Source organism: Talpa occidentalis, unplaced genomic scaffold (assembly GCF_014898055.3).
Source record: "Talpa occidentalis isolate TD23 unplaced genomic scaffold, MPIMG_talOcc4v2.1 talOcc4.6, whole genome shotgun sequence".
Taxonomy (NCBI): domain Eukaryota; kingdom Metazoa; phylum Chordata; class Mammalia; order Eulipotyphla; family Talpidae; genus Talpa; species Talpa occidentalis.
In genome coordinates, this window is record NW_023604972.1 from 133468953 (window position 1) to 133488660 (window position 19708).

General features: G+C 47.1%; 1 protein-coding gene and 1 long non-coding RNA gene across 2 annotated transcripts in view; one reads left to right on the forward strand and one right to left on the reverse strand.

Moving 5' to 3' along the window:
* ANKH (ANKH inorganic pyrophosphate transport regulator) overlaps window positions 1-19708 on the forward strand; it is a 117329-nt gene that overhangs the window by 25953 nt on the left and 71668 nt on the right. The gene's annotated exons all lie outside the window — the stretch shown is intronic.
* On the reverse strand, window positions 12726-18155 carry LOC129144766 (uncharacterized). Its single transcript, XR_008549329.1, has 3 exons — window positions 17728-18155; window positions 16154-16299; window positions 12726-12990 (listed from the first exon to the last, which is right to left on the reverse strand). It is a non-coding gene; the product is annotated as an uncharacterized LOC129144766 (long non-coding RNA).

Genomic DNA, 19708 nt, shown 5'->3' on the forward strand with positions numbered 1-19708 from the left:
ATCCTTTGTCCAGATTGAAGACTGCTCCTGCCGCCGTCAAGTTTTTCATTCTTCTTTTTTTTAGCAGAACTTTGTGTGGCAGGTCTTCATCCCTTGAAATATTTTGCTTGGCAAAGGGAAGCTCATGAATGTGAAACCTTGCCTGTCCAGTGGGGACAGTTAGTATCTGCCTGCGTATTTGTCATAGACATTTCCCCTCCAAACTTTTAAACCAGCTCTAGACACATGTTGTAGAGCGGAGGAGGAAACCCCGGGATGCAGGAATCAGCCCGGCACGTCCTATGAAGCCTAAGGCCCTTCCATCCTGAGCAGCGGGGAGCTGTCCCCCGAGTCTCCGCCAAGCAGGAACCTCCCTGCTTCCACTCATTTTCCTTTGTCGCCGATGCCCTTGGAGTCACCTCCGGGGACCGCAGCTCTCCTGGCCCGTCCAACCTTCTCCTTTTCAGCACCATCAGAAAGCCCAGGGGAGCCCAGTGAGCCTGATAAATCAGAATTTTGAAGCAGAGTTGAAAATGCAGTACTTACAAAATCAAATCATTTGCCGTTTATAGAAACCATCTTATGCAGCACATTCAGAAGCACCTACTTTTGCCGGGTCTGGCAACAAAACCAACTCTTAGAATAATAGCCACCAATCAAGGAAATTCACAGCTCAATTACCTTCGATCCCCAAGCTTGTTTGGTAAAACCCAGTTAGAAAAATGAATTTTGGTTGTGCTCTGAATCCAGAAAAGAATAGTCCACGTTAGTGATTTTTCACTTTTAACAGATTCCTCCTTCCCAGAACATTGTCGTAGAAGCAATGTACTTCTTGAGATGCTGTGCTGGGGTGAAATAAGACACATAACATAATGTCCCTTCTTAAGAATCTTGAACCAGATCTTGGATACAGAAAGAGGGAAAAAAATAATCTAGTATAAAAAGTGTTGGGGAGGGCCTCCCCGGTGGCGCAGCGGTGGAGCGCTGGGTTGTGAAGCTGCCCACAGCCTCTGCAGCGCCGGTTCGATCCCCAGCTGCTCCCCGGCCACCGGAGGAGGGTCCCACATGGCGCGCAGACCTCTCCTGCCGCCCGCTGCTCCCCTCAGCAGTGTCCTTCGGTCCTTCTGCCTGCTCTGCTCCCCGCTCTGGCTCTGGTGAATTCTCTCACCCTCCCACGCTTCTGACTCTACCCAGTGCTTGTATAAATAAATAAATAAATCTTTTTTAAAAATAAATAAATAAAAAGTGTTGGGGAGTACTTTGTGTTGGCCAGCTGATCCACTTGTTGAGAGAAGAATTGGGGTGCCTTCAGGAGCAAATGTGCAGCTAGGAGGTGCATCAGGGTGGAGCCCAGGGTCATCACCCCCACATTACAAGGCAGGAACCCCACTTTCAGGCACTGGAGGACCACTCCTAAGGTCTCTTAATTATTCTCCAAGGTTTCTGTGATGTTCCGAGGGGCGTGGCTCAATAGCTGGACGAGGCCAGCCTGGACAGTCTCATGGTAGGTCACAAAAAAGGTCATTTTAGGCAGTTTTCTGTGGTTCTACCTGCAGATGGTTCCATGGCACCTGACAGTCAAGGCTGAGTTCTCACCTCGGATGGTAATGTCCTGTTTTCGCATTCAGTCCCAGGCCAAGATAAACACCGGACCTCACAGACCCCCTGACAGTGTGAATTGTGCAGCATGAGAATGTTGGAAGGGAACACTCAGGAGCGTGTCCCTGTATGCGCACTCTGTCATCCAGGGGCCGGGCATTTCTTCCAGGAAAAGGCAAATCTAGGAGTTGGCCTTGTCTCGTCTTGATTTCAGCTGAAGGTAATATGAGTTTGGAGGCTGATCAGAATCTAACCAGCCTTGAAAACCAAACAAAAGCTCTTTCTTCTGCTGAAGATTAAAAGAAAAAGGAGTCTCCCTGGGTTTTGTTCTTAGCTGATAAAGCCCTCAGAGTGAAGCCAGATGCTTAACCTTGGCAGAATATGCTATAAAAGTGCTCTTTGAGGTCCAAGTCTAACTTGAAGTCAGACTGAATGCAAGTGCATGTGCGTGTGTTCATGTTACCAGGTTTTTACATCTCTGCTCTCTACGTAAGGCTTAGGAGGGAATAACCGACTCTTTCCTTTCCCAGAAATGAAAAGCATTCATCTTTCTCAATTCAGCTTCTCGGTCTAACCCTGAAGATGCAGGGCAGGAGGGTGAAACCTGTCCATGTTCTGGTCTCCATAGCAACTCACACAGCTCAAGTTGCACTTTTAAGACCTCACCCCTGTTACCCGACCCCCCACTTCTTCCCCTCAAAGCAAAGTGAAAGGCTGTTTGGACAACTAGGTCACGATCACTTTAAGGATCTTTGCTAAGACTTTTCTGGATAGTTTTCACTTGGATTATTGTTCAGAGAGATTCTCCTGTTGCTCACGCACACCCGAGTGCCCCATGCTCGGGCCCTGGATGTTCCTGTCCGTCCCGGGGATGGCGCGCCTGTCCCAAGCCAACATACGCACCGTGGGGCCTGGGGGGCTTGGCTGGTTTCAGCCAGGGCACACCTGCAGCTTGTATACACTGGCAGCAAAATTCACACCATGGCGTGTTTAGTCATGCTCATTAAGTGATTTATTGAAAAAATAAACTGTTTCTAAACTTTCCTTTATCAGAAAGTGTGCAAAGAGCCATCTGCCAAATATAATATTCCCTTTGGAATTAAGCAAACAGCCTCTCGGGCTGGTTATTTGTGCTGGAGCGTCTTCCCTCCTCTGCCTCCTCCAACTGGGGTGTGGTCCCCTCACTGGGGAGTGGTCTCTGCAGGTCCGGAGGAAGAGCTGGGCTTGGCGGTAACAGGCACTTGTGGTTTTCTGGAAAAGAGGGGGTCACCCCCCCCCACCCCCACACCCAATTGCTCCAGGAGACCAGAAGGGGACTAGTTAGGCAGAAAGACAAACAGGAAAAGCAATTCAGAGCCAGCAGGCACAGCTGCCAGAGTCTGCACACCAAAAATTCATGGTGTTGGCGCGGCCGGGTCTGCCAAAACATGCAATCAAGTGTAGGTGAGCAGGATGAGAAAGCTGCGGGGTGGGGTTCCGGGACCAGCAACACCCGAAGTCCTGGTGTGGAGATGTGTCCCTAGTCCTAAGTGCTGGACCCGGGCATTTCAGCCTGTCCTGAGCTGGACGCAGGCACGGCTGCCTGGGAGGCCTTTTCAGTGGCTTCTTTTTACAATGGATTTGTCTCTCTTAGGGGCAAATTAATGATTAACCAGAGGCGAGCATTCATTTCCTTTAGCAACACTGGTTCCTTTGAATCTCACCAGAAGTAGAAATATATGTAGAAGCACTTAAAAATTTCACGAGGGATGTACAAATCCAGAGTTGTATTTTAAAAAAGCTTGTAAAGTACCACCATAAAAATTCAAGTTCATTGTACAAATATCAGAAGCAACGATCAGTCCTGGTTGATTCATTAACACCAGGGGAATAAACAACCTTTTCTTTCCTCCTCTGGCTGACGTGGCTGAAAACAGTGGTTTGCTTTTTTTTTTTTTTTTTGGTCCTAACGATGACAATAACAAAGAGTTATACAGCGCTGACTGTGTTCCAGATAACAGCCTTAAGAGCTTTTGGGGGATTAACTCATTAATCTGCTATGGAACCCAACAAAGCAGCAACAGTTATAATCCTTTCTCCAAATGAGGAAAATCCGGCACAGAGCATAAGTGACTTGCCCAAGGTCACTCAATAGATCTGTATATTTTTTAAGAATCTCAAGAAATCCCCTGATAAGTCAGCAGTTCAATTGGGTCTTTCCCGCACCGTGTCTTTTTCTCCCTAGCATCTTTTTTTATTTTTGTTTCTTTGTGTTTGGACACGAGAGTTCCAGGATCATGAATTGGCTCCCACTTAACTCAAGCTTTTAAAAGTCAGGGACGAGCAGAACGTGTCCTCCGATGCCTGCCAGGAGCGAGGCGAGGAGTCCACTGTTGGGCAGGACGCCCTCAAAGTGGTGATCCTCGTCCTCCGCGTGCCGGTACCCAGAGATGAGGGCGGCGCTTCGGACTGGTCAGAGCTGGAGGCTACTGCCCGATTTCCAGGGGACCCAGTTCTGAAATAACAGTATTGATTCCCTGCTTTCTCAGAGGACACTTGATTTCTTTTCCACGATGTTGATCATGTCAGTATAATTTGCAGCGCACCCTCCTGGATGAAGAACTTCTCAGCATCCATGGCGGGGTGAAGTCAGAGCGTGGAGGGAGCGTGGGGGTGCGCAGGGGGCACCTGTCCTAATTCCACATGCATCCGCAACTGGAAATTGCAAAGGGAGCGGGAAGAACAGAGGCTCCGCTGGCCATGACCGTCATGGGTGGCCCATTCTGTTTTTTCAGTTTTGACTGAAGGAACATTGGTATAACCTAGAAGCTCTATGTGTTCCAGGAGCACAGCGTTCTAAGTCAGTGTCAGAACAGGCTGCATACTGACCACCACCTCCCACCCCCCCTCCACCCCTCACCCCCACACCCCCACACCCCCCAGCTAGCGCCCCGCCCACCCACATCCCCACCTCTTTGAGCCTGCATTGCTGTAATTAGCAATAGTGCTGATAACAACCACACGGAGCAGGCCTCGCCCAGCCCACGCGAGACTAGTGTTTTACACGGATGCGTCCCTGGGACACAGCTCCCTTTATTGTTCAGGACGCGGTGACCCCAGGTCCCAGCAGAGCTGTGCACCCGCCACAGCTCGTGGCCTCAGTCTCATCATCCCACCTTCTCTCTTGTACTTTTCACTTTTGCATAAAGTCACTGTTTTCTACACTTACAAATCCTGTGACCAGGAAGCTAGGTGGGTGCAGAAGGTGCCAGGACCCCAGCAGGTGTGCTGTGGAGCAGGGATCAAGCTGGAGAGAAGGGAGAGGGTGGCTGGAGGAGGCAGGGCCCCCACAACCCCTGGGATGACCCGGCAGGGGTAGACCTGTGCACCAGGAGTCCTCTGGGTGATCGGATGAGTCCTGGGGCCCAGGCCAGGTGGCTCATTTCTCTTGGGACCAACCAAAGGCCGGTCCACGAAAGGAGCATCTAAGCGCTAAGGAATTTTGGCCGATATCACCATTGCGACCTTTCGGTCATGAATGCTTAACGTGATCCTCTCCCTGTTTTACTCCTGGGAATCAGTCTTGAGACCATCTGCCCTTGCCGGGGAAAGGCCTAGCAAGAACCTTGTTTTGGCCTCCCTTTTGCCCTTGGGTAATAAAGTTTCTGATGAAAACAGGACCCTGTGATTAAGTCAGTTCAGGCAGTGTGGGGCTGACTCAAATGAGGGTGGTTTCTGCACTGTGGGGGGATGCCTCGGGGAGGTGGTGTGCAAGGCTGGCCATGAACTTGGGGGATCCTGGCTATAAATACATGAAAGCATGCCGGGAGGGAAAGATAACTGTTAAGGTAACTCTTAGCCCAGGTCATTCTAGTGCCTGGAGTTCACAGTGAGCTTAACCACACCAAATGCAGCACTGTCTAACAGCCGACAGCCATGTAGGTTAGTTAGCAGGCGAGGAAGGTAGGTAGGGAGAGCTTTGTCTAGTCTGCCACCTTTACCATGAGTAGCTAACACCCTGTGGGCGAAGGGCCCCCCTCAAGACCAGAGCTTTAGAGAACTCGGGTGGTAGAGTAGCAAGACAGACATTTCATTTGTAATGAGCACTTCAAGTTAATTCTTTTTAGTTTTAATTGTGTGGTAGAACTTCCAAAATACGTGGTTGAGCTGTGACTTAAGAACGGGCTATGTGCCCCAGTCCCCGGGGCATCGGGACGTGTCATCCACCTTCCAGGGACCTCACGGTAGCTGTTCACTACCCTGTGGGTCTACATGAGACCCAAGGACAAAATGAGGTGCATGGAGCCTCCCCATCACGTTGGCCAGACGTGGGGCCCACTGAACAGCAGTGGGGTGGCACAAAGAAAGGGAAGTCAGCTCGAGCCCCAGGAACTGCCCCTGATTATTCACTCCCTGGGTTGCGGACCCATATGTTTTCATTGTCACTTGGGAAACAAGCTGGAAGTAATTGTGTGAGCCAGTAAAATTTCCCCTTCTCAGAAATGGTAGAACGTGTTGGTGTGTTTTCTGGAATCTTTATGGTCATCTCTTTCCGAATTCTATGTCGCTCTCACGCTCCAACAGATCTTTCTGTCCCCATTTTAAAGCTGGGAAACTCAAGCCTGAATGGTCATTAAACCTTACTTTTAAACTTTGTTGGAAGCTTGCCTCTTCCAAATCCCCTTCCAGCAGTTTTAACTCAATCTATTAGAATTTATTTTTCATTCTCTTACTGTTTTCTAGAGAACTTGAACTGTTCTGTAAATCTGCTTATGTACTAACTTTAATCTGTTTATTATTTTGACTTTTCCCTCGTCTAGACTATTAACTGGCAATTGGATAAAGAACTTTGATTATTGAATTTTGGGGGAAGGATACTTGCAGCTTGTTTTTAATCTAAAAATATTTTTCCCTCATTGCAACTATTTGGGGACCATATAACAAAGCACAATAGTGGAAATAATATTTACTTACACATGCTGTCAGAATTTCCACCGAGGCAATAAAATTTATGTCTGTGGCAGCAGCCTTTTAATAACTTTTAAATGCTTTCTGTTATGTTTTTAGTTTTTGAATTATTATTTTTTTTTGGAAAGGTAACTGCTTAAAGGCTGATTTCTTAATATGATTTTCAGACACCAGAAAATATCCAAAACCTGTATTGGGAGGTTATTGATCTAAGTAGTTATTTTTCTTGGAAGGAGGCTGCCAGGAAATCTCACTGTAATTTTTAATCGAGCGGTGCCCTGTTGATATTTTGAGCTGTTGAGAAATACTGGTGGAAAGTGGATATTTCTCTGAACAAGGAAGGTTTTTTTCTCCCCAGATTTTAGGGTAGGGTTTAAAGCATGAAATATCTTTCATAAGTGATTACATTTTGTTTCCTGAAGATCACCCCTCTTTCCTTAATAATTTAATTTGGTCATGAAAAAAGATTCATCGATCGTAAACGGCCTATGGCTTGGAAACTGCTGTTCCTCATTTAGCAAGATGTATATCCTAACTGGGGCGAAGATGTTTATTTTCAATTCTGGGAGTACCTTCATTGAGTGAGTTTCCCCAAAATATATTGCCAGATAGTGAGAAACCTTAGGTGAAAATTGGGCCCTGTGGGAGTTCTGGCACCATGGGGTTCATCCAGCAAGAGGGCTGCTCAGGGCAGGCGGTGTGGGGGCTCTCCCTGCAGTCACCTTGGACCCCCATAGTAGTCGCAGCCACACGTGCTGTGAAAGCATCCAGGGAAAGAGGACTGGACACCCAATCCGAGACAGCTCTTAGCACAGACACTCTGGGGTGTAGCCAGCAAAACGACACCCCAGTACAGAGCTCTGAGTAGTAAGGAAGGTTATTTCTTACTAGATGGTCAGTGCCTTGCTTAGAGAGATAACAACAGTGATGAAAGTATTGTTACAGCTAATAAGGGGGGTGTTTAGGCAGCTTTGCATCTTAGGAACTATTCATACAAACATTGGTGATTTTGTGTGTATTGAAACTTTAAAATTCCTCCAGGTAGAAGTGCTTGCTGTGTAAAGGGCCCTATTCTGGTTGAGGGTAGTTTTCACTCCCTTCCTATTCGGGCTTCCTGTTCCTGCAGCGTCGCTGACAGCACAGCCCACCATGGGGAGCTGCACTATCTCCCAGCCAGGTCAGCTGCTTGGGCCCTGCCCTTGTGTCCCCCAACACTGGAGGGAGTGCTGGTGCCCACATTAGGTGGGGTATCACTTTGGGATGGGAGTGTCTGCAAAGACTCCCCCGCATCCTTGATTAGTAGGTGATTAGCATATATTTGAACACCCATTGAAAGAAATAGGGTTCTGTGACCTTTTCAATATCACCAATCACAGATGCCAAGTGCAGGCAGCCTCACTCCAGAATCCCACAGGAGTAAGTTGAGTGAGAGGAAGCCTGCAGCCTAGCGGAGGGGGGGCCTGCAGCCTAGCAGAGAGGGGGCCTGCAACCACCTGAGGGATGAAGAGGCCCCGGGCATTTTGCTGCAAACTGGGTGAGGTCGAGTGAATAAGGAAGCTGGGCGGGCCTCCCTTGTGTCCTCAGCCCACATCTGATTTATCATCGCCATCCGCCTCCTCCTCAGAAAGCTAGTGAAGCGAGCCAGTGAGGGAGGTGGCACTTCATAAAGGAGAATGGGGAAGGAAAGGCTCCAATATTGATGAGGGAGACCGGAGATTGGGGTCCGGTTGGCCCCAACCCCCTCCAGGACTGAGAAAGCTGCGGGGGGCCAAGGTGGCAGTTCTCTGAAACAACTCGTAAGACATGATGCAAATCTGAGTTGAGAGACTGGCTGGTGAGTGTGACATTGGTAGTACGATTAAGGGGTGTGTCTTAATGTGAAAAATTACACGACGTTGCTTCCTGGCTTTAAGAACAGCTTCAAATATGTGTGGGCTCAGTACCTTACATGGTCCAGCGTTGGGGATGTTCAAAGAGACAGTTTTCCTTTGAAATTTATTCTTTTTGTCAGTGGATGACTTCACCTAAAAATAAGTCCTTTAAAAGAAAAAAAGGACAATCGAACCAGCTCTCCGTGAAAGCATACTGAACAAAGGATTTAACATGCGAGACCTCTGGAGTGGCCATCTGACCCTACTGGCTGGACCCAGGCAGGGGTGGGGAGGCAGGAGGGGGTGTCTTCCTAGGTTTTGGGGCTTCTGGGGATAAAGTGCAACAGTCCCAGGCCAGTGGGCAGTTGGTCCCTTCTGATGTCCAGCGCCAGGCTGCTTGTGGGGCCGAAGTGGTGAGTCCACTTCCTTGCTTTGCAGGCAGGGCCCCTGGAGGGCTGACCTTCCTGGGTAGCGCTATGACAGTGGGCCGGGGGAGGCAATTTGGGGGACAGACCTACTTCCTGGGGCCCTTACATAGCTCTGTTTGCATTTTCTGTTGCTGTCACGTTTCACTTTGCCCATGATCATTTTGTTAAGTAAGCACCATTGCTTTTTTTTTTTAAGATTTATACATTTAATGCATATAAGAACTGGGGTACAGGCCAGAGGCGCAGGGGGTGAGAGGATTCACCAGAGACAGAGTGGGGGCAGAACAGGTGGATCCACTGAAACACACTCCTGAGGGGAGCAGTGGGCGAGACAGGAGAGGGCTGCTGCACCGTGTGGGTCAGCTTCCCGGCCGGGAATTGAATCCATGCTGCAGTGGCTGCAGACAGCTTCATAGTGCTGAGACTTAACCCCTTGCACCATCAGGGAGGACCAGCACCATTGCTTTTTATCCCTAAAACTGTCTCCATGCCTGCCCCCCCACCTCCCATGCACATGCACACACCCCCTAGCCCACAACATTTATCCCCAGACATCAGGGAATATCTTTCCGGCCACTTCCTTCCCCGCAGTCCCAGTGCTGTGTTTGATTTGGCCTCCACACTCAGCACAGGGCCAGGGCTCCCCTCGCCTTGCTATTCCTGTTGCGCCCACCTTCCGTTATTCCGGCCTGTGTGGGTGTGTGTACTGGGCCCAAGCGTCAACACTGGCCCTCAGCAACCACGAAATGTGTTCTCAGTGTGATATAACCTGTGTTGGGAAAACACGGTCTCCCCTGAGCCCAGGCACAAAAGAGGGTGGTTTTGAAAAGCAGCCTTGGGCCTCCCTGGTGGTGCTAGGGGTTAGGCACAGCACTGTGAACTATCTGCAGCCTCTGCAGCACGAGTTCGATCCCCGGCCGGCCAGGGAGCTACCCACAGAGCACAGTAGACCTCACCTATCTCGCCCGCTGCTCCCCTCAGCAGTGTATTTCAGTAGATCTGCCTGTTCTGCTCCCCACTCTGTCTCTGGTGAATCCTGCCCCCCCCACACCCCTGGCCTGTACCCCAGTTCTTATATGCATAAATAAATAAATCTCTTTTTTAAAAAAAAGAAAAGAAAAGCAGCCTCAAAGCCACAAGACTTGTGCCAACAGTTTTCTTAATACAGCGCACCTAAGCCATGCATGGTCGTCAGCCTTAAGTGTGTGCAGCCCGTCGTGTGACCTAGCAAGGTGTTTCTCTCCTTAGAACACTGCACTTTCCTAATGATAACTCAGCCCTCCCTCCCCCTTGCAGTTAAAGGATATGTAACTTTCCCCCCTAGTCCAAAAGTTTGCAAAATCAAGATCAGAAATAAGCAGTAGAAATGCCTGGCCTTGACACTAATATTGTAAAGGATGGTTTTTGAGGTCAGGTGGATGGTTTCCCAGCTCAGATGATTACTCAGTCAAGAGAGATGAACTTGGGTAAAGAACTTGTAGGTCCTGAGGGCGATGGGGAGTCAGGGTCCCACTCGTATCCACTTGACTTTCGTGAGGAGGTACTTTCAAAGGCTGGTTCCCAAGGCACACGGGTGACGGGTCACGAGGGGGCAGCAATGGCTTCTAGAGCAGATGTTGCTTGCTGGGGACTCGCTGCACAAGGACAGGGCAGCTCGCCCAAAGCATTCTCCCTAAGCATTTGGTGGCTTATTATAAGCAGGATTTGACACTTTTCTCTTGTATCAGAGAGAGGGCTGTATTCCTTAGAGAATGTTGACGTTTTCTGGCAGAAACTGATTTCTGTCTGTATCCCATGATCAGCTTTTGAGTGTTTGAGTTATTTCTGGAAGTCTGACCCCCAAGAATGAGGAGAGGAGACAGAAGGACCTCAGACACCTGTGCATCAAAATCAGAGTTGCTGGTTACCATGGTTTGGAAGTAGTTAAAAAGACCAATGAGTTAGTCTGAGTTACAAGGACTTTGCCACTTACTGAGGGTGTGACCTTGGCTAAGTCACTCAGTGTCTCCAGCCTGCTTCCTAGCTGTAAAGGCCTGGTAAAAAGATAATGGTAAAACATCAGAAGTAGCAAAGGTTTGACTGAATAAAACATACTGGGTGCTTAGCATGATACTAAATAAGATCTTCTGATGCCTATTATTTCTATTCCTTATAATGTATAGTAAGCATCATCAGTTAACTACAACTGTAATAATTGCTTTTTTGTGACTGCCCTATAAGACCTTCCCTTGGATAATTCAGACCTTGAAGATGGATACATTGGACCCAGGCGAGGTCATTTGCTAGCTGGTTCTTTAAGGGCTGGGCCTTATTTGAAAAAGCTGGTGTTTTCCTGTAGCCTGGCCACTAAGTCTAGGCCAAGAAACATTTTCACAAGTAAATTTTCCATATAATGATCCCTTCACTGGAGGACATATTTCTGATGATTGTTAGCCCATGATTTGGGCCCAAAGACCTGCATTTCAATAAAGACAGGCTTGCTATTAATGATAGAAGGTAGGCTTAGGTGGCTTTTAATGGACAGCTCTCTAATTGAGTGGTATTAAGCTGCTTTTCTCTAATTAGCATCAAGTACATGGCAGCACTTGACATGGTGTTGGGGGTGGGGAGGCTGCAGGAACAACCTGGACACAAGGGGGTGTATTTTGCTGTCTGTTGTTGTGTGATCCATTCTACACTAAAATGGGGGTCCCCAGGCTATGATCTGAGTATGCCAAATACTCCCCTTCACCCAAACAGATGTGGCCACACCACTGAAGATGCTGGGAACTCTCAGCAGCCCAATGACTGAATCTTACCATGACATTCTCTCTCCACGGTCTCTCTTGAAATTTCTTTTGCCATGAAAAGATAATCTAAGAGAAGGAGAACCTTACACCTTGCAGCAAATTGCTGAGTGATCGACTCCCTGATCAGGAGGCATGAACAGTTGGCATTAGGACAGGGCTGTTTTGATAATAAAGAGAACAAAACCAGTTACAGGATTTACAGGTCCTGCCCAGACAGGGTCTTTTTAAATTGGGAGGAACTGGGCTGAGCTGGGCTGGGCTGGGCTGGGCGTGGAGGGCGCTTTGAGTTTCCTTTACTGACAGCCCTCTTCCCAACTGTGCCTGGACCAACCCCATTTATACCCAGGAAATAATCCCAAAGGTGTGCATGTAATACGTGTGCATGTGCATTTCAAAGCAGTGTAGACCTGTGGCGAAGATTGCCAACTCCTGAGCTAGACTGTAGCGTGCCCCAGTTCATCAGCCACCTCTTCCTGTACCTCAGATAAACTATTAAACTCTTTGTGCTTCACTTTTCTTATGTTAAAAAGATGAGCTGGCCCATAGGGAGGGTTGTTGAGAGAATTACAAGAGCTACCCAGAGACAGTATTTGACACATAAAAAACAGCTGTTACTGTTATCAGACTCTGTTGAGACTGGGCTGCAGAGATTGTGGTCTACAGGCAACCTCGCTGCCATCTCAGTGCCTGACTCTGCTCCACGTAGACATCCAGGAATCCAGCTGCCTTGGAAATCCCCGTTCTGCCCTATTCTAGGGCCCCTGAGTTCTTCACTGATTTTCAGCAGCCACCCCACAGATGGGATGAGAGTGTGTTTGCTCAGGAGTTCCTAGTACCAGGCCTTCTCCCCATCCCCACATCTTTCAGCTTCCACCGACTCTATTCTTCTCCATTGTGATTTTATTTCACACTCATTATTTCTCACATCCCATTGGCCAGAACTGGTCGCGGGCCGTACCTAAATGCAGAGGACACTGGGAAATGTAGTAAACTGTCCCAGGAAGCCGAAGAGACAGATGTTGGCCAAACCATGGATATCCAGTAGCAACTCAATGATTTTTTTTTATCATTTTTATAAAAGATTTATTTATTTATTTATACAAGAGCTGGGGTAAAGGCCAGATGCACGGGAGGGTGAGAGGATTCACCAGAGACAGAGCGGGGAGCAGAACAGGCAGACTGACGAAATACACTGCTGAGGGGAGCAGTAGGCAAGACAGGAGAGGTCTGCCGCACCATGTGGGACCCTCACTGGCCGGCCAGGATCGAATCGATGCTTCAGAGGCTGCAGACAGCTACACAGCGCAACACTCATCCACCTGCGCCACCAGGGGAGGCCCAGCAACTTGATGATTTTGACTTTGGTTTATCGTTTCCCTATGAAGCATAAGAATTTTTAGAGGTTAACGTTAAGAATTCTAATGGGAAAATCCATTCCCTTATTTGGCAGGCAGTACTCAAATTCTGAATAAGAGGACAATGAAAGATAGTATCTACTGAGCATTTACCATATGCCAAAAGTCGAGGCACTTTATGTGGTTCCTTCATCAAGATGAAGTTAAATAAGATGAAATACATTTGTTCCGCCACAGTTTTTATGGGCAGATATCATAATTGTCAGCACTGAATGAAGAAAATAAATTGCAGGGAAGCTCTTAATCCAAACAAAAAAATACGAATTGCTGTAGAATCATAGACAGGATTGTCAAAGTTGCTACGTGTTCTTTCGCGCTATCCCTTAAACCCGTAACCTTACAAAATTTGATCGAGAACAAACTCTGTTTTTCACATCGGAAGGCCAAATTCAGAAATGCAACAGCAGAGACTTACTCCAAGATAGGGCATCCACTCTACCTGAGACACACTCATTAGCTTGTCATGAGGTGGGTGCTTTGTCAAGAAAACCAAATCCACATGTGCATGGAAAAACACTCATCAGTGTGTACTTTATCTCTGGGTTTACTTTAATTTATTTGCTCAGCTAGACATGCGGTGTTTATTATCAGGTTAACCATGCATGGGTTTCATTCACCTGGAAAAGTGGCTGTAGTGTCTTAATGTCTGATAGCTTTTAAGCCAGTGCTTGAAAAATCAGGTAGATCCCTGACTTGTACTGGATGTCTAGTTAATATTTTAATCACAGGGCTTAAATCACCCGATGTCTCTGTCATGTGCGCGCTCATCTTTTTCATACAGCTTCATGAAGAACAGAGATAACAGCCTCCATCCCGTGGCCCCCCGTAAGTGGACAGCATAAAGCTTAATCTTGGAACTAGGCACGTATTTTCTGAAGCGATTCTGCATGACTAGTTAAAATGCATCAACTCATTACCATCTTTATCAATTCCATAGACTTCGAGTCCGTCTATGGAACTAAGATAGGTTTGTGAAAGCACTGCAGAACGGAGGCTTAAGCAGATGTCAGATGGAAGCAACAGATGTGTCTTCGTACAAAGGTTTGGCTAGGCCGGCCCCGCAATAGCTGAGCAGCTAGAATTTCTCTGCGCCGGCGTATCTGTTTAAATGCCTTTGGCCGAGCCACGAGACAACTGGGTGTTTGCCAAATCGTTGGTGTCCTCATCTGCCTTTTGAAAAGTATGACTGTCGAACAAGGAAACACCTACTCCCAAATATCTGACTCTGCGGTCGCGGCTTCTTTCTTTCTCATGCTGCCTTGTTCTGGTTTTATAAAAACAGAGGGAGAAATCAAGCTAGCTGTTCCATCTGTCCTTTACTGACAAGGGCTAACCCCCGGCCTTTCTCCTCGTCTTCACACAAAGTATTTTCCACGGTGCAGAGTTATGATATTCTTCATTGCATTTGCTCTTCAAAGGCACTGAGTTCAGAAAGAGACAGTGTCACCCCACCAGGGCGGGGACAAGAAACAGGGCACTGAGGCGAGTCTGACAGGCCGAGCTCCTGCCGGGGCCAGGCAGAAAACAGAAGTCTCGGGGCCGGTTCCTGGACGGCAGCGTGTCATTTAGCAGGGAATCTGGACTTGGGACCTCGTCTTTGGGAGCCAGAGAGGCTTTGATAACGTGCCGGCAGCCAGGAGGTTGGCAGCCCCTTGGATCTCACGAACAGTAGGGTCTTCATTGCACCCACTACCTTACATTGTTTGGAAATGACTGCTAACTTTCATGACGAATAATCCAACCTGGTTATTCTCATTCTGTAAGCTAGTACTGAGGTGCTGCCTGGTGCTGTGGCACCTTAGGGGCTGTGTTTGAGAATCCGTGGCTCTGGGCACATACTCTCATTCCTTACCCAACTCAGTTGTCGTTCAATTTGAATACGAAAACGAAACCACCTTATTGTATCTGGACCCTTGGACAAATCCCTGCCATTATCACCCCCCAGGCCGTGATCCAATTCTGCTTTTGATTTCTAAACAAAAGGTTGTTAACAGCAGACAAACTATTTCTAGGCCTTTTCTAATTCTTTTTTTCCCCTCCCTCAAGAAGAAACCTCAGGGAGGGGGAGGAGATTGCCATCATTTATTAACTTTTTCTATTCATATGTTATCAGAACCCTCCCCTCCCGCACCCCCGCCCCACCCGGTGCGCGCGCACACACACACACACACACACACACACACACACACTTCAAGGAAGGAAGGTCCTGCTGGAAACAGATCGTTTCAGCCTTGGTATTTGTGGAGACAAAATGTAGTGGAGATAGTTTTTTCTTCCATGATGGCTGTCTGAAAACCCTTCAGACCCGCTTCGTCAGTGTGAGATATTCTTGCTTCCACCTACTCCTTCAGTGGGATCCTGTCTGGGGCCTGTTTATCTGGGCAACCACAGGAAGAAAGGCAATTTTAAATGTGGAAATGACTTCTTCTGTGTCAGAGACTGTGAACTTGAAGTCATTTGTTAGTTTTGCTCGCCCGTTAGAGCATTCTCTCAAAGTCCATACGATGATTGCTTCCTTGCCCTGCCTATTGTAAATTGTTCCCACCATGGGTGGCCCGTTTCACAGAGATCTGTCTTCTCTTTTTAAATTATTTTTATTTTTTATGTGACTGTGATTTCTGATATTTTGGGAGTTAGACCCGCTAACGGTTAAATGAATCACAGTTCAGCACACTGAGGATCAATACGATAAAGGAGCGTGTTATTTTCTTACACGACAGCTGTGAGCTAGTGTGGAATATCAGGGTTCTGACTGCCCCGCCCACCATCGACAGTAACCCCTCAAGTTCATATTTTGCCCTTTGCAGTACATGTGATCATTATCAGATATATACTTGAAAGTTGGGTTTTATTTCATGTTGTAAAATTTCATCATGATACACTTAATAGCACCACCAAGTCCAGATAAACTCAGATACAATGTTCATGGTAGTTAATGCCAGATGCTTGGGGCACAAAATAAGGCAGACGTGGTTTTCCTGTATTTCTCAGATTTGAAGATCTCAGGAAATTTCTGTTGTTGATGGGCTGAGATTTTATTATTGCGGTTAGCATCACTGCTGGAAGCATGCTGTGCACGCGGAAAATGGAGGTTGCTACCTGTTTACATACAGTCAGAGGATTACCTGACAGAGCTTATTCGGTATCGAGCAGATGGGTGCTTTGTAGGGTCTTATGTGATTCTGCTGCTGTGCTATTTCTGAAGTGTGAAATATTCCCTCTGTTCAGATGGCTGGAAAAACAACCGCTCCAAGCGTTGTCACAGGCAGTTCTGTCCAACACAAATGTAATAGGAACTATGTATGTCACTGAAAATTTGCTAGTATCCCCCATTTAAAAAGTGAAAATAAACGGGTGAAGACAGTTTGGGTACTATATTTTATTTAACCTACTAGATCCAAAACACTAGCATTTCAACATGGAATCAAAGTAAAATTATCAAAGAGCTATTTGTTCTTTTTTTGCTACTGTCTTTGAAACCCAGTATGCATTGTACACACTTGCAGGTCAGTTCAGCTGGCCACATTTCAAATGCTGGTGGCCAGTGGTGGCTGCATCAGACGTGTTTTTGAGAAAGGTCTAGCTTCGGATAGGAGAAGAAAGCGATCATGCGAAATGTCATTTCATTTGAAGAAAAAATGTTAGTTCTTGAAAAGGAAGATGTTGGCAGGGCAGTTATTTCTGAACTGTTTGCTTGTACTGGTCAAATACTGTTCAGTGGCAGAACTGACTTGTTATGGAAAAAAACATGTACATGCTGATTTAATGTTAGTTATTTCCTAAAGGAAATTAAAAATCAACATTCTAGAGCCTTAATGTAAAGGATTCCTTTCTTCATTCCCTTATCTGGGTCTGCCGTTGTCATGGTCACAGCAGTGCCATACAGCAGAAGTTGAAGACTCCAGTTAGAGTCACCTGCTTTCTTTGGTTATCATAGAACTTTTCAACTAATGAATATTTTCACTGTATTGGACTCCCCCCCACCCCGAAAATGTGGTAGTGTAGCGTAATGAATGCTTAACTTTTTATTTAGTAGGGTCGGTGCAAAAACAGTGCATTCATACCATTCCCAGTGCTTGGAAGCCCTCACTCACAGCAAATCTAAGTTGTAATTACCAGAAGCAATTAGCGTTAACTCCTAACCAGAACCTGTCACTGACTCTTGATGTGGCATTTTCCTCTCTTGGTGCTTCCTGGGGACTATGGGCTATTTTCTGGCATTGCGTTTTCAGAGTAAAAGAGCTGTGACTGTAATCCTAAGTGAGGTGCTGGCATGCTTGGTCTGTGTGGCCGAGTAGAAAAGTGGATGCCAACCGGGTGGGTCCCATTCTAAAGAAGCTGTGACTTTTGGGTGTATTGCTAGCGCTTAGAATTGGAGATTTTGCTGGGTTATTGCCTTCCACAGGTTAGTAACAGAGGCATGTGTTCAGAATTAACTTGGAATGTCTCTACAAATACAAATTATATCATCCTTTGATGTTGGGCTCTCAGCAAGATTTAGCATGTTTTTGAAGTTTAATAACTTGGGCTTTTGTATATAAGAAATTGACAGACTGTCTTCTTAACCAGCCTTTAGCTAGCTCTATTCCCCGCTCGGCCTTGACCTTGGCCTTCAGTATCTGACCTGCCTTTCCCAAGAATCCTACTAATTCAGTTTAGAGACCACTCCCCACCCTTGATGTCTAACCACTCCTGATACCTGATGGAGTTCTTCCTCTCCCACTCTTGAAGTCCGAGTCTGCCTTTGATCCACCCTGCCCTTGATGTCACCTCTTCGTAATTGCACAACCTTAACCCCATCACTCCATGATAAATGTCCACTGGTCCTCGCTGTATTCAGAGTTGAGCTTGATTTCTCTTGCTCCCCATTGTGATCCTGCCATCTCCCGGTTGCTGTAGTCCGAGTAAAGTCTCCTAGTTTCATTTATAGTAAGAGGACCTTTTCTCTTCGAAAACAAGAAGTCTGTCATGAAATAGTCTGAGCATAACAAGTTTCTTCTATGGCTAATCCTGTTACTAAACAGATCTTCATTCCTTGATGAATTGCTAATTTTGTACTCATTGCAAGAGGCGAAAATTTTCCAGGGAGATTCAAGGTCTTTCTGTAGACAGTATCTCCTGGTTGTGTTCTAGAACATGATGATCAGGCCCATTTCTATTGTCATCCAATTAAATTCTAAAACCAAGGGCCTCCCCTGGTGACGCAGCGCTTGAGCGCTGGGTTGCGAGGCTGCCCACAGCCTCTGCAGCACCAGTTCGATCCCCGGCCACCGGCGAGGGTCCCCCCCCCAAAATAAATAAATAAATAAATTCTAAAACCAAGTGGGTCCCCTTGACTATTTCTGTGCAGATAAATATAATGGATATTGGAGTCAGAAGAAAATGGGTCGGACAGTGTCTGATGAATGCAAATGTGTAGTTGATTAAGAAATGTCTTCAGGAATATCTACGTATCCAAGGGGCTCTGTGTTTCCGTTCATTCCCTGGTGTTCTTCTTATTGTCTTCTCTCCGTTTCACTCATTTCCACTTGTGTTCAAGATCTTCCATCACTTTCTACCATCATGTTCTGGCATCACACAGAGAAACCTGTCCCACCCCTGGCATCAGGCAGAGCCGACTGCCTGAAACATTTCACGCAGCCTTCCAGGAGGCGCGCAGGCGCCAAACACAGTCTGCAAGCTTTGATTCATCCCTGCCACCCCACAGCGTCCAATCCTACACTCATGCACGGTACATCCTTTCCATCTGTCTATTTGGCAAAAACAACAGATAAATGAGAAGCTATGTGTAAAAGAATTGAAGTGTTTGATCCAGTGTAAGGTTTGAATTTAGAAAATACCAGGCCACAGAATTATCAAAGCAGATTTATATTGTTTTTTCAATTTAAAAAATGTACCCAACAGAAACTCATGGCAAAACATGTAGGAAAGCAAAGGCTGCGGAATCAGATCAAGCTTCACCCAGCCTGTGGCCCTTCTTTTCTCCAATCCCAAGTGAATGTTTTTCTTTTCCTGGTGGAGAGTTTGTTTTGCCATCGGGCTGCATCCTGGCCAAGCTCATGGCTTGTCGTGTTGACTGCCCTGCGTCTTGGTTGGGTGAATTTTTGAGATGCTTTTCTTGGGGCCAGACCAGCCTGTTACAGAGGCTCCACTGAGAAGCAGCCAGGTGGACTTGACATTCGTGTTCTAAGAAAGACGGCCCCAGGGCCGGGACCTGGTGAGTAGATCGATGCCCAAAGAGGAGCCTCTTGTGACAGAACAGCTCCAGAGAAGGCGTCATCAGCAAGATCTCATTAGCTAGTTGTGACGGTCCTCGCATCTGAATTTGACAGTTTCCAAGCCAAACCTTCCCCCCTCTGTCGTGTGGGGTCCTGTTCCTTCTTGGGCTCAGAATCACTCTCTGGTGCTAAGTCAGATCGTTGGCAGTGAAAGCGTCATGAGAAAAAAACCCACGGTGCTGCTGTGGGAGGGTTGGAAGAAACGAGGCTTAGACACACTGGAAGCAGCTCCTGCTCTTTCCAGCTCGGCTCGGCCAGCCCTCTGACTTTCGTGGATAAGGAAACTGAGGTCCGGGAGGGGAGGGGGTCACCTATCGATGGCAACACACAGATGTGGCCGATCCAGCAGCAAAGTGTTGTCTCCTAAGAAAACCACCTCCTGCTTCAATCGTCGCCAAGCAA